At 36.1% G+C, this 14,811-nt stretch overlaps 1 non-coding gene across 1 annotated transcript; it reads left to right on the top strand.

The window, feature by feature from the left end:
- The first annotated feature begins 6,117 nt into the window (after window positions 1-6,117).
- LOC123647821 lies at window positions 6,118-6,224 on the top strand. The gene has a single exon (XR_006738360.1). It is a non-coding gene; the product is annotated as a U6 spliceosomal RNA (small nuclear RNA).
- Window positions 6,225-14,811: the final 8,587 nt, after the last annotated feature.

The raw sequence follows: 14,811 nt of genomic DNA, 5'->3' as shown, positions 1-14,811 counted from the left end.
ATGCCATTTTGAATCAGATTTTTCTGATGCTTTAGAGGAATAGGAATTTCTTTTGACTGTAAGGATGTTTCATTTTATTTACTATGTATATTAGTTCTTCTTATAAAAATTCATTTCAGAATGGCATGGTAATTGTTTTTAATTAAAATTCAAAAATTACACTCACTTTATTCTACCTAATAACTACATTTTTCTCACACACTCTCCCTTTTCAAAATCTTTTTTCACAACATTGTGCTTTTTTTTCTTTTTGGTATTAATGTCATTCCATGAATAAAAGTTTGATTTGTTTAGTTACATGGTGTTCAGTTTGTTTAGTATTCATATAGAAACATATGAGTGTTTCTTTTTCCTATCTTATGACCAACAGTACCCCTTTATATAGGAACTATGACCCAAGGGAACAATATGAACACATCATCTTGAACTAATTGGGGGCTTTCCTCTTTAATATCATGTACCTGTTATTTTTAATTAATAGCTTCAAAAAACCTGAGTTCAGTATCTGTTCAGTGTAAGTTTAGGTTTCCAACAGGTCTAAGAACTAGTTGAAGGCAGGAAAGAATTTTTATTTCAATAAATATTTTAGTGAATATCTATCACTAGAGGTAGATGAACAAGGCAGAAATATTCCAAGCCAGGAAGGATAATATGTTCTAATATGTGTATGTACTGAAACACACAATGAGTAAACAGATACATCCAACAAATTCAGATTTTGAAAAGTGCCATGAGAAAAATAAATAGGGTAATGAGATTGACATACCTGTGGAGGGGGAAAATTTGAGGTGTATTATGTTAAGTCAGTGAATTCAAATAAACATATCCAAGACATTATGGAAAAGCAGATAAAAGGAGAAGATAGTCCTCTGTGAGGTGAAGGAACAGTAATGGGAACAGCCAAGGGAAGAGGAGGTTTCAGCATAGACAAGGAAGTAAAATGAACCATGAGATGGCTCAGGGCTTGGCATATTCAACGAACAACATTTTAAGAATAGGAGTTAGTATGAGATGAAATTGAAGAGTTAGAGAAGGGTCAGACACTTCGTTATAACTGCCATGATAACCCATAGAAGCTGTTAGGGGGAGGAGCAGCATGATTCATATTTTTAAAAAGTTACTCTGATTGCTTTGTGGAGGAGGGATATGGGGAAGCAAGAAAAAGACTCAAGAGAGACACTTGAGAGGCTACCACTAAAGCCTACATATGAGATGACAATTTAGATTTAGATACTGGTATTAGAGAAGGAAAGCAGTAATAGATTTGAGACATATTTTGGAACTGAAAATTTAGGACTTGCTGATGGACTGGATAAGAGTATAAGAGAAAGGGAGGAATTAAGTTTTGGTGTGGAGGGGTAGGTGACAATTACATTCGCTGTACTTAAGATGTCTAACTTCAGGAAAGAGAAAAAACAACTGGTGGTCTTTTTATTGAGTTCATTTTAAATGTACAATATGTGAGTCTTTCAATTTGTTCAAGTATATTTCTGTATTTTTCAGTAACGATCAAGTTACTCCCATTTATATTTTTATATTTTGGTCTATTTCAGCATATGTATTTTTTAAAATTTGTGGTAAATAGGTTCTTCTTTTCCATTATGTCTTCTAACTGGTTATCATTAACCTATAAGAAAGTAATTAGTTTGGATTGCCAATCTTATTGCCTTGCTAGCTTGCTAAATCATTTTATTGTTTTGTAACGTTTCTTTTGTTTTTTTTTGTGGCTTTTCTAGATGCATGAACATGTCATCTACAAATAGAGTTTTAGCTCTTCTTTTCATATTCTTAAACTTTTACTTGTTTTCTTTTATATCATTCCATTAGCTAATGTCATTAAAATAATGTTAAATTGTATTGGCAATAGCAGGAATTCTTGCCTTGTTTCTGATTTTGACTACCTCCAGTGTTTCACTGTTGTGTAAAATGCTGATCTTTAGACTGAGAAATACTTATTTTGTCATGATTGTGATATGTGCACCAATTCCTATTTATTGATGGTTTCATTAAGAATAGAAAATCATCTTTATTTTCTCAGCATCTCTGAGATACCACCAAGATATGTATTCTTAGATATACTACTGTGAGTAATGTATTAATGGATAATACATATAGAAGGGTACTTACACCCCTGCAGTAAAAACTTGGTGATGTTATTTTATGTCAATGTTTTTATGTTTTAAATATTTATTTATTTATTTTTGCATCAGTGTTCACATGTGTGACTGATCTCTAATTTCCTTATTCTTTCCTTTTTTTTTTTTTTTGCAATATTTATCAGGTTTAGGTACTTGCTTTAAAACTAATTTGGAGGCTTTCCTCCCTTATTTTGCTATGGTCTGGAACAATTTACAACACTTGGGATTGCCTGGTCTTTAAAGGTTTGGGAAGTTCCAATATGAATCCATCATGATCTGTTGCTTCTTGTGCAATTAGCTCTTTGATAACTTGATCTTATTCTTAAATAAAAACTGATTTCTTTCATCATGCTTGGAGTCAGTTTTAGTAAACTATTTTTTTTTCCTAGAAAATTATCCATTTCATGTAGTAGATTTAAAAACTATTTATGGGGAGATTTAAAATTTTCTCAAGATTTTAAATGATTTGGTGATTATCATACCCATTATTTCTTATTTTTTCTAATACGATTTTGTGTGGTGAAATGTCTGGCTGATTTTTTTAAAAGAGTTCGATTATTTATATATCACTTTTTTTCTAACTCATTATTTCCTTGTTTCATCTTTATGAATTTCTTTCTTCTCTTTCTTTTGGTTTGCCATTTTTCCCCTGATATTTTGAGTAGGAAGTTTAATTTATTATTTTCATTCTTTAATTTTTAGTTATATAAATATTTTTCTTTCAAGTACTCTTTAAACTGTATCCCATAAGTTCTTGTTTTATAGAGGGTCATTTAATCTCCATGTAAAAGATTTTAATTTGATTTTAATTTTTTTATTACATTATGATCCTTTTGCATTGGTCAGAGACTAATGTTTCCTTTTCAACTTTATGTGACCTATCGAGATATTATGTCCTATAATTTTTATTTTTCAAGATTTTTTTTCGTGTACAATTGGGGAGAAACTATATTCTTTAATTTTGGGCTGTATATCTCAATACATTAAATAGATATAGATATGATCCATCTAGATCCTCACATAATCTTTTTAACTGTTTGTTTTTTTTTTCTTTTTCCACTCTGTTGTCCAGGCTGGAGTGCAATGGCGTGATTTCTGAAGGCTTGAACTTTTAGGCTCAAATGATCCTCCTTCCTCAGCCTCCAGAGTAGCTGGGACTAGCTGGGATTATATGTGTGAGCCATCATGCCTGGCTAATCTTTTCACTCTTGATCTATGTTAGACTGAGACAGTTGTATTATAATAAAGGCTCTTATATTAGTGTGCTTCTAATGCATCTCCTATCGATGCCACTTTTTGAAAGTTGTTGGAATATTAGATGGTATTTAGAGATTCATAAGTGTTTTATCTTTGCTGTAAAGATACAACATTATAACATAAGTCTTTTTCTCATTTAATACTTTTTAGCCTGAATTATACTTTGATATCAAGTTGTTGTGCCTGCTTTCCTTTTTTGTTTGTTTTACCTATCATTCTTTTTACCATCCTCTGATTTTTTTGAACTTCTGGAACAGTTCTTAGGTGATCCTCTTGTATATAATAAAAATTTGCATTTTGCTTTGTCAGTCTATCAGAATTTTTTTCCTTTAACAAATTAAGCCTATAAGCATTTACTAATTACTCATTTACTATGTAATCTACTATTTTGAATTTTTTTTTTTATTTTTATGTTTCACCAATAGAAAAGTTTGCATTTTGGCTTTAATGTTAACCTTTATATAAATATCTTAGTCCCGATTACTCTTAGGAATATATATGGATTTCTACAATGAACAAATAAAATATTGACTTGATTAACTCTTCCTTCCACTTCCTTCCCTCTTTTACATCATCTAATTTTGGTCAATCATATTATCTTTTTTTTTTTTTTGAGACAGAGTGTCGCTTTGTTGCCCTGGCTAAAGTGAGTGCCGTGGCGTCAGCCTAGCTCACAGCAACCTCAAACTCCTGGGCTTAAGCGATCCTACTGCCTCAGCCTCCCAAGTAGCTGGGACTACAGGCATGCGCCACCATGCCCGGCTAATTTTTTCTGTATATATTTTAGTTGGCCAGATAATTTCTTTCTATTTTTTTTAGTAGAGACGGGGTCTCGCTCTTGCTAAGGCTGGTCTCAAACTCCTGACCTCGAACGATCCTCCTGCCTCGGCCTCCCAGAGTGCTAGGATTACAGGCGTCAGCCACCGCGCCTGGCCCATATTATCTTTTTTAATGCTTATATTCTTACTCTTAAATATACGTTTCTTATATTCAAATGTTATCCTTTGACTCCCAAGCACTACCTAAAGGGCAATCATTTATCATATTCTATTTCCTCCTTTTTCTTTTTTACTCCTATCTTTCCTATTTCCATTTTATAAAGCTTATATTAATAATATTTGCTATTTACTCTAAGCCTGCCTTTCTCTTTCTCTCTCTTCGTTATATTATTTTACTTATTCAATGCTCGATACAAAAATTGTACACAGAATCTCTTCAATCAGATTGAGGATGGTATAAGGTTGTATAAACTCATCTTCTAGGAGATTGCTCAGGAAAGATACATAAATTTAAATTCTTGCATGTTTAAAATGATTTCTTGTAACCTTGATGCTTGAAAGAAAGTGTAGATGGGTAAAAATTATTGCCTCACACTTTTTGTGTGTGTATGTCTGGTAAATATTGTGCTGTTATCTTTTTACATTTAATGTTTTTTTTTTTCAAGAAGTCTGATGCCAACATAATTTTCCTTACTTTGTCAATGCATTGTTGTTTTTGATTGGAGGCCTATATTTTTTGTTATCTTTAAAATCTTATAATCTGAGTAACATAGTGTTAATATTTAGTATCCCAGGCCAATTTTCCCAGGTACACTGTACACACTTTCTATATGCAGATTTAGGTATTCTTTCAAATGAGAACTTGTATGCTAATTTAAAAAATATCATTTCTGTCTCTGTTTGTTCATTTATATTTTGTTCTTTATGACTTTTTTTGGTACTCTTGTTCTTTGTACACTGGATTTTCTTTGCCAATTATGTACATTCCATCTTCTTCATGTTTACTGCTATCTATTTCTTTCTCCCTACATCTATGATCTGTTCATTTTTTTTCTCATTTCTGTCTTCTTGGTGTCATTTACTGTACTTTAAGTAGCTTCTATTATCTTTTAGGTACCTTGTCATTTAACTTTAATTTATAAGTTAATTTTGAATTATTTTCTTTCCTAAGCTTTGTCATTTCCCATTTAACATCTTCTATTACCTGTCTCTCTCTATCTGTCTCTTTTTAAAGTTTGTTATTTCTGTTTTTAGATGTTCTTTACATCTATAATTTCTTGTTTTGTTACTTTAATTCTGGTAAGAATCTTACTTCTAGGCAGGTGTTGTCTTTGCTTGTTTGTTTAATGTGTTTTCATCTGTGAAACAGTTTTGATCCTCATCTTTGGTTTCTCATGCATGCCATGATTTTATTTTTCATTCATGAAATTTCCATATTTTATTATCCAAGGATAATAACTAGGAGGGTATTTTTTTTTATGTGGCTGGCAGGGTATCAGGTGGCTTTTCTGAGTTCTCATATCAAGCGTTCTGCTTCTGTTGCAATAATAGTTTTTAAATATATGAAAACATGATTTAGTGGTGGTGTGATGGTGGTGCAGTTTGCTTTTATTTTCATATTCTATCCTGTTCCTGTAGGATTCCTGTTATCAGCTGCTTTTATTCCTCCCTTTGAAACCAGCTGCTGACTCCAAATGCAGCCACTGCTGCAGAAATCACACACTATCAGATAACTGAAAGTCCTCATGGGACTCCACAGGATACAGTAATGTAAAGCTTTATGAAGGTAAAAGATATGTTACAGCAGCAGAGAGAAAGTGCAGATATTCATAGAAGCCCAAGACTTACTAGGGCAGCCCTTCAGGGTCCTATATCAGTCACATAGGACATAATTAATCTTTAGTTTATGAACCACCAATATACATGCAAGATACTTTGGTTTTGTGCTCACTTCTGCAGCCTGTATGCTAAAATTGGAATGATACAGAGAAAATTAGCATGGCCCCTGTGCTAGGATGACACACAAATTAATGGAACATTCCATAGTTTTTAGGTATCAAAATATCACATGTACTTCCAAAACGTGTACAACTATTATATATCATTTTAAAAATATATATACCTTGTTTTCATTAGAGCCAAGGCACAAGTTTACTGAGGAGTCTTTTATACACTGCTGTCACATAGCTAAAACCCAGGCTTTATAACTCGTTAAACCAGTATGATTATCAATCTAAACATTTTTACTAGCCAATATAGATAACAAGCTAACACAGCCTATCTCCAGGGGAATTTCAGACTTTATACTACACATTATAAATCGATAGCTAGTTTACTTCATCCTTTTCTTAGTTGGAGGTCAATACTAGATGTTCAGGCTTCCTCAGAGACAAGCTTAAAGTTACCCAGACCAGCTGCAAGTCAGCCCTATTCTTAACTCTCTTCAGAGACACTTTCCTAAGACTGCCTTTCCAGGCTCTTTCTCTTTGTTCTTGTTGACTGTACTGTGATCTTCTAAGCTTGACAATTACTCTCTGCAGTTCCCACTCAGGGTGCAGTTCTCTGTTTCTGGAAGTGACCCATTGGTAATGTTTTCTGTATTTCACCACTACTGCCTACTACCCACAATTAGCTCCCTCCAAACTCACATGCAAGTGTGGGCTCTGGTACCAACTCTAGTCTCGTTGCTTATTTCTCCTTTTACTCGTAAATTGAAATTTATGGTCTGGACAAGACGGCTGACCAGAGACAACAGATTGCCAGAGCATCTCAGTGAAAAGGAGAAGTTTTAGACGAAAGAGAAAAAAACGAACAGACAGACAAACCTAGATCAGATGTGGGTCTGAAGGAAGGGTGCCAGAACCTTCAAGAGACTCCATGCGAAGAAGATGTGGAGCACAAAAGGAAGGAGCAAGTATTGGCGGAAATCAGCCCCTGAGAGGCTTGAAGCCCAGTGAGAAGTGTAGGTGGAGCAGTTTGTTTCTCCCTCCCTTGCATCCCTGACAGTCTGTAGGTTCCCGAGCTGCTGGAGAGCCTTTCTGCCCACACAAGCCCAGAGACTGATGCTGTCAGTGAGCTCGCAGCTTCTTGTGCACAGGGCACCTGGCTCCCAGTACCCCTGGGATGCTTCCTTCCCACAGACCTGAGCTGAGACGGAGGCACCATATTGCTTCTCTATCCGTTGTATGCCTTTGTCTTCCTCAGGGGGCTTCAACTCCTCAGGTTTCATCTTGCTCATTCTCACACAGACATTTCTCAACTCTGGGTCAGACTGCAGGAGCCATAGGAGTCCTGTGAGTCCTGGGTGATCTGCATGTCTCCAGAGCCTGGACATTCTGGGTGGACTGCCTCCTGGAGAGAGGGTTGGAGATGACCAGAGTGCTAGCATTCTTTTATCAAGACTCTTTTCCACCTCTTCCCCTCCCCCACCCATGGCTGCCAAGAGAGACAATTGAGCCACCACATTGAGGCTTCCACAGAAAGTGGAGCTCAGGCCTTTCCTCTTAGGGTCCTGCAGCAGACTGAGGGGTGCTTAGTCTGTGAGCTCCCTGCCTGCCAGCCCTCCCTGGTGCTGCTTGCCCAGTGGCTCCATCAGAGCAGGGCATGCTCCTAGATGGAAGGACATTGATCTGTGGTTGACTTGGCACCAGCATGCTTTCCCTAGCATGGACAATGATCTAACTTCTTGGTTTCAGGAGGTGAGAGAGCCTGCGTGGGCATATCTGGAGGGACAGTGCAATGTGGGTCCTAGCTGTGGCATGTTTGTGGGGCACACTTTCAGGTGCTCTTAGCTCAGGCCGAGATCCTGGGCAGGGAATCTTTTGGCCCACAGCACAGTCATGGGGGAGCTTGGCTGGCTTGATTTCCTGCCTGCCAGCAGATGCTGAAGGGAGACCATGGAACAGACGAGAGGGGCGAGGAGTGAGACCCACTGCAGACTGCCAGACTGTGAATCTCAGATAGCCTCTCCTCCACAAGTGGGCTTTCTGATTAGGTGGGGCTACTTCAGCAGCTCCCTGGTGGCTTTGGCCAGAAGCTGGGAGAAGACCTTTGATACCTGCCAAAACAGCTAGCTTGCCAGCTTTTTACCTCAGAGGTGTTGTCTTGTTGTCCTGATTGTCTAATAAGCTCAATCAGGAATGAAAAAGGAGAAATTACAACTGATACCATAAAAATATGAAATATCATCTCTGAATACTATTAAAATCTCTATGCACATAAACTTGGAAACATGGAGGAAATGGAAAAATTCTTAGAAACACACAGCTTTCCTAAGCTCAATCAGGAAGAAACAGAATTCCTAAACAGACAAATATCAAGTACCAAAATTGAAACAGTAATTAAAAAATCTTCCTAGAAAAAAGTCCAGGACCAGATGGTTTCATATCTGGATTCTACCAGACCTTCAAAGAACTGGTGCCTTTCCTGCAGAAATTATTCTACAACATCAAGAAGGAAGGAATCCTCCCCAACATGAGCTTTGAAGCCAACATCATGCTGATACCAAACCAAGGAAGGACTCAACAAAAAAAGGAAACCCCAGACCAATAGTCATCAAAACTAGCAAATTGAACTCAGCTCTTCATCAAAAAAATAATCCATCATGACCAAGTGGGCTTCATCCTAGAGATGCAAGGATAGTTCAACATACAGAGGCTAATAACCAGAATCCACAAAGAACTCGAGTGAATCAGCAAGAAAACACCAAACAGCCCCATTAAAAAGTGGGCAAAAGAGATGAACAGAAGCTTTTCAAAAGAAGAAAGGCTAATGGCCTTTGAAGAAATATTGAATGTTTCATCAGGGAAATGCAAATCAAAACCACAATGAGATATCACCCAACCCCAGTAAGAATGGAACTCCATAAGAATGGAACTAAAACATCCAAAATAACAGATGCTGGCATGGATTTGGAGAGAAAGGAACACTTATACACTGTTGGTGGGACTGCAAACTAGTATAACCTCTATGGGAAGCATCATGGAGATTCATCAAAGAACTACAAGTAGTCCTACCATTTGATCCAGGAATCCCAATACTGGTAATTTACCCAAAGGAAAAAAAGACATTTTATAAAAAACACACTTGCACTCGAATGTTCATAAGCAGCACAAGTCACAATCATAAAGATGTGGAAACAACCCATGTGCCCATCAATACATGAGTGGATTAATAAAATGTAGTATATATACAGCATGGGGTATTACTCAGCCATAAAAGAAATGGCAAACTAATACCTTTTTTAACAACTCATATGTAACTGGAGACCATCCTTTTAAGTGACATATCACAAGAATGGAGAAAGTACCACATGTACTCACTACTAATTTGGAACTAATAGATCAACACTCATGTGTACCTATGGTAGTAAATGGAAATCAAGCAGGTGGGGGGGGAGGGAATAGGTAATTTCACACCTAATGGGTACAATGCACAATATCTGGGTGATGGACACACTTATAACTTTGACTCAAACTGTACAAATCCAATTCATGTAACCAAAATGTTTGTACCCCCATAATATTCTGAAATTAAAAAAAATTGAAATTTATAATATTCTGTGTTCTCTGGTTCTGTGGTTAATGGAAGTTATGATATTTTAATTTAAATTTTCTTTAAACCTTTATAGTATTTTGGAGAAGAGGTGGAAAGATTGCAATCTATAGAAACTCCATTATCCTAAGGTAACTTGCACTATCTACCTTGGCCTTTAACCGTCAGTCAGTGCTAATTCTACCTCAGTGACAGAAGATATCATTTTCTGCTATATTTCTACCTGTAGGAGTGAGATATGCCAATATTGTTCCTTTCTTCTGTTTTTCACTATTCTTTTCAAGCTGTTTCAGAAAATTTAGAAATTTAAACTGCTTCCCTATTTTTTTCTTTTTGATCACTACCAAGTAGTGCCAGTGCTTAGCTACATTTGCTTCTTGTCCTTTTTCTTTCTTTCTTTTTTTTAAATTTTCAGTACCTGACATTAGTTTTACCATAATGTTCTTCCAGTTTTTCCTTTGGGTGTTTCCCATGGAAAGATGTGAAAGATTTAAGAATTCAATAAATACTGTCCCAATCAAAAGTATTTATTAATTAAACAAATGATGACACCCTCACCTTCCTAAGTAAGATTTCATTCAGATGTTACCTTCCCATCATATTGACATCTAATCCAAGCCTATTCTCAATGTATTAGTGCTCTCTGTGGCTTCCCATAATGACTTCTCTTATCGTTCTTGTACCTTCTTTCAGAAACCTAACACTATGAATTTTGCAGACCTATCCCCTTAGAACACTGGCCATATTTGTTTACCTTTGTACAGCATCTCTGTCAATTTAAAACTCAGTAAATGATGCAAAAATACTCTGTCCATTGTTGAAGACTTTATTTTAACATATGTCTAAATTTTATGAAACTGTCTAGTTGTCTGTCCTAATTATCCAAGGGAGTTATCTCACTACCATCTCTCTGGTTTACTGGCTTTCTATATTCAAACTGCCTCTGGAGTCATCCAAGTTTGGACTCTAACATCTTCCCACTTCTAACTTGTTAAAATGGGGGTTTGTTAATCCACCATGGTTACACACCTTTTTCTTGGCTCCAGTCTTAATAGTGCTTAGGGATGTACATATCTCCTTTTCTCTTTCATATACGTCTAGGCTCCCCAATCAGATAGCATTATTTATCCTAAGGAAATTACCATACTTGGGCATGTATTCCATTATAATCTTCTTTATTTCTCTCGCTACTCCTGTATTAATTACAAGGAAAAAAAATCTACTTTTAAACTGATGTTCTTCCTTGAGGAATACCAATTCCTAGAAAGAAAATACAAGTATAAGGTTTTAAAATTTTCCTCTTAGCATTGTAATAATTCTATATTTTTCTGTACCTCAACCCAAGAAGATTACTTAACCAATAGATAATGCAGACCAACAGTCCTCTTAAGCTGTTTGCTGATTAAAAACTTATCTATTTTGTGGTTGAAACTATAGTCTGTATGAAATTCACAACAATCAAGATACATGTCAAGTCAATTTGAAATAACAGAATGAGAAATGTGGAGGAGTACCTCTAGGAATTTTAGGACAATCCTCATAATTTAGGAAGTAAATCAAGTCACATTCACCCTGTTGCCTTGGATACAGTGTAAATCAAGATAAAGAGAAATAGGTTTGGTGCCATATACCAGTAGGCAGCTCTTAAAATGAAAGGCAATGTAGAAATTCCATTACTCTGTTAATTCTCCAGCATGCTGTCCTGACTAAGAAACAGAAACGGGAGAAATGTTCCTTTGAATCACCAAATGAAGGAGTCTATGTAATGAAACACTGTGTATTTTGTACACCTGTTTCTGGCTTTATTGTGATTCTTAACTTCTCAAGGTGGTAGTATAACGTTCCTTGAGAAATGAAACTATTTCTTCTAAGGTACCTTAGCCCCTCCTAACCTTAGGATCTATGAAAGACTAGAAGTCTCAGAAAGTATAAGTCTGCCTTGATTCCTAAAATCGGTCTTTGTTTGAACTTCTAAGTGCAATTTCAGTCCCTTACCTGAGGGTGCCAGCAAAGCCTTGCTTACTGCTCCAAACATGGTGGGCCATTCTTGCTAAGATTTGCCTCTGAGGCTGTTACTCTTTTGAAGTTCACTCCTGTTTAAACCAATTGACAAGTCTGCACCCATGGTCCCTAATTCCCACTCTTTAGGCCTACATCCAAGGCTTCTTAAACCATAAGAACGCAAGGGATTGTTCTCACTGCCATTTCTCAAGCACCTAGAACAGTGATTAGCACATATTAGATGCTCAGTGAATTAACAAATGTGGAGTTCTAACCAATCGTTGTCCCTCCAAAATGGAAATCAATGTGTCACCTGATGAATTGTTAATTTTGATTGAAAGAGTACTTTCGTATTGTGATTGAATTTAGCTGATGAAGTCTGGGCTATATATGAAGAGTGACCTTTAAGACCTCTCAGTCTGTCATCATCTTACCAAACAGATAAGTTTCTTTTCTCATGAGAAAAGTTAATGAATGGAGTAGAGAACAAAATCAGAGGGTAATTCTATTCCATTATAGGTAATGGAGCAAATGTCCTCAGCCCTCTGCAGAAAGATAAAGAGACAAAGGATTAACATGTCCCCTGGAGTCAGGCACATAAGTTTTCGCATAGGTCAGTCACATGTTTGAGGTTTGAACCTTCATTGAAAACTAAGGCAATAAGATAATGAATGCTCTGAAATTTCACCTCTTCACAGTTCAGCTGAGGTAGAGTGACATACATTTGATGAAACAGAATTTTCGATAACAGCCTTATAGTATTATTTTGTGTGTTTATAAAGAATCACTTCTTAACTTAAAACAGGTTATAAACAGCTTTGCCAACAGCCCCAGATTGGGTAACTATTGTAATGTTTACCATGGTTAATACCGGAGCTGTAAAGATTATTGGCTGGAAATTTTAATCTTGGCAGAAAGCCCCTTCACTACAACACAAAAGTACAAATCAAACAAACACATAAAAAGGAACTTGATTTGCCTCATGCTTTCCTTACAATCTAGCCTATGTTGGGAAATGGATAGTTAAGAGAATGTAGCATATTGGTGTAACTTAAATCTGTATATAAATTCAATGGTTCTTTTCTTTAAGTGGAGAATATTAACTGGCAAAAAAGATAGATATGTGACAGACAATATATCATTTTGGAGCTAGAAATGACCATTTATAAAGTCCACTCTCAATTTCCAGCTGCGGAAACTAAATAAACATATGTGAAGTCGTTAACTCAGTATTAAACAGCCTGTTGGTGGCAACACAATTGTCCTGAGGACTCTTCCCTTTCAGCTTATGTCTCAGCCCCTTCGTGGCTTCACCTCCCTTCTGTTTCAATCATGATCCATCATGTCAACTGTTTTCTTTACAGTTCCTTAACTAACTTATCCCATTGTCCTCCCACCTCAACTTCCATGCAAAATCAATACCCTGAGTGAATCCATTGCATTTCATGCTTGGAACGCGTGCCGAAGCTGCTGAGTCAGGCACCTCGGTCTTCAGAAGTTGTCTCCCCTCACTCCTTACACCCTTCCCCATCTAGCTGCAAATGATCGCTGAGTGCTATCTATTAAAACTTCCAGATTCCACTTTCGGTTTCCACTTCCTTCTATTCCCACCACCACCTCAACATACAGGCCCTCATTAAATGTCAAACTTATCATAGCAGCAAATTTCAAACATATATAAAAGTATAGAGAACAGTATGATGAAGCTCCTCATTACCAGTCTCTCAGCTTCAATAATTATGACTAATCTTATGTCATCTCTATCTTCAATTATGTTGAAGCCAGCTTCAGACATTATATAATTTCATCCACAAATATTACAGAAAATATCCACAAATATTAACTCAAAAACTATTCACAATCCCATTATCACACTTTAAGAAGTACCAATGATTTCTTAATATCACCAAATATTTAGTCAGTAACACAATTCCCCAATTTTCTAACACGTGTGTTTATTGTGTTTTATAGATAAGTTGTTTGAATTGAGATCCAAATAAGCTATGTTTCTAAAGTCTCTTTTAAGCTATAGTTTTTCCCTATACATTCATATTTTGCTTTTGTTGTCATTGTCAGTGTTATAAACAGAACCACATAATTTGTCTGCAAAGTTTTCCAGTGTCTGAAGTTTGCTGGGTGGATTCCCCATCATGTCACTTAGCATTTTCCTCCTAACTTGGATTTTTAAATGAATTCTCAGTTAGAGCCAAAGTCTTGATCCCATCCACATTTGGTCAAGCATTATATGGCATTCTTCAGGAGGCAGTCTGCTTTTCTCACTTTTAGTTAGGTTAGCATCCACTGAAGATAATGGCCTATATCCATTAACTCGTTAGGTATTACAGAATTGTTATATTGTGATATCACTTCCTCATTTAATAGCTTGAATATTTCTAAAGTAAGAACATTTCTTTTAACAATGCGGGGTACAGTTGTACAGTAAAGGCAGTAAACTGCCAGATTCTTTCCCTTTATTTACAAAACTCATTCACTTTTAGCAGACACTTAATCTTCAAGTGTCTCTAAAAGTGATCGAGTTTCTTGATTTAACACTATTATAAATTTATAGATTTAATCACAGGTGATGTATTTCAATACTTTCCATTCATTATTCTTATGGATGTTCAAATTTTCTGATTTTTGGCTAGTGGGATCCTATTCAAGTTGGCTCTAGGTCCTTTTGACACAATTCAAGGTGCTGTTGACAGCTTGCTTCCTTGTTTTATGGGACAACATGAGGTTCAGTCTCATCTTGCTATTCCCTGCCCCAAATCTGGAATCAGCCATTTCTATAAGAAGCCTGGTTTGTTTGTTTGTCTTGGTGGGAAATATAATTTCAGTAACAAAATCTGGGTGTTAGGAGAGCTTATTTGTACCGTTACGGTCATTATTTCTAGGCTATTTCAATGGGTGAGGCTACCAACATAATTTCCAACAATATGGTTACCTAAATCAATGTAAGATTTTGTAGCTTTACTTTCTTTTTCCTTAGATAATAATCGCATCAGGGATATATAGACAAATTACTGTGTTTTAAGATCATTTGTAATACTAACCCTGCCTGTGGTTGTCAAGCACATATT

The sequence above is a fragment of the Lemur catta genome, chromosome 11, assembly GCF_020740605.2.
Source record: "Lemur catta isolate mLemCat1 chromosome 11, mLemCat1.pri, whole genome shotgun sequence".
Taxonomy (NCBI): Eukaryota; Metazoa; Chordata; class Mammalia; order Primates; family Lemuridae; genus Lemur; species Lemur catta.
This window is presented reverse-complemented; position numbering and strand designations above follow the sequence as displayed.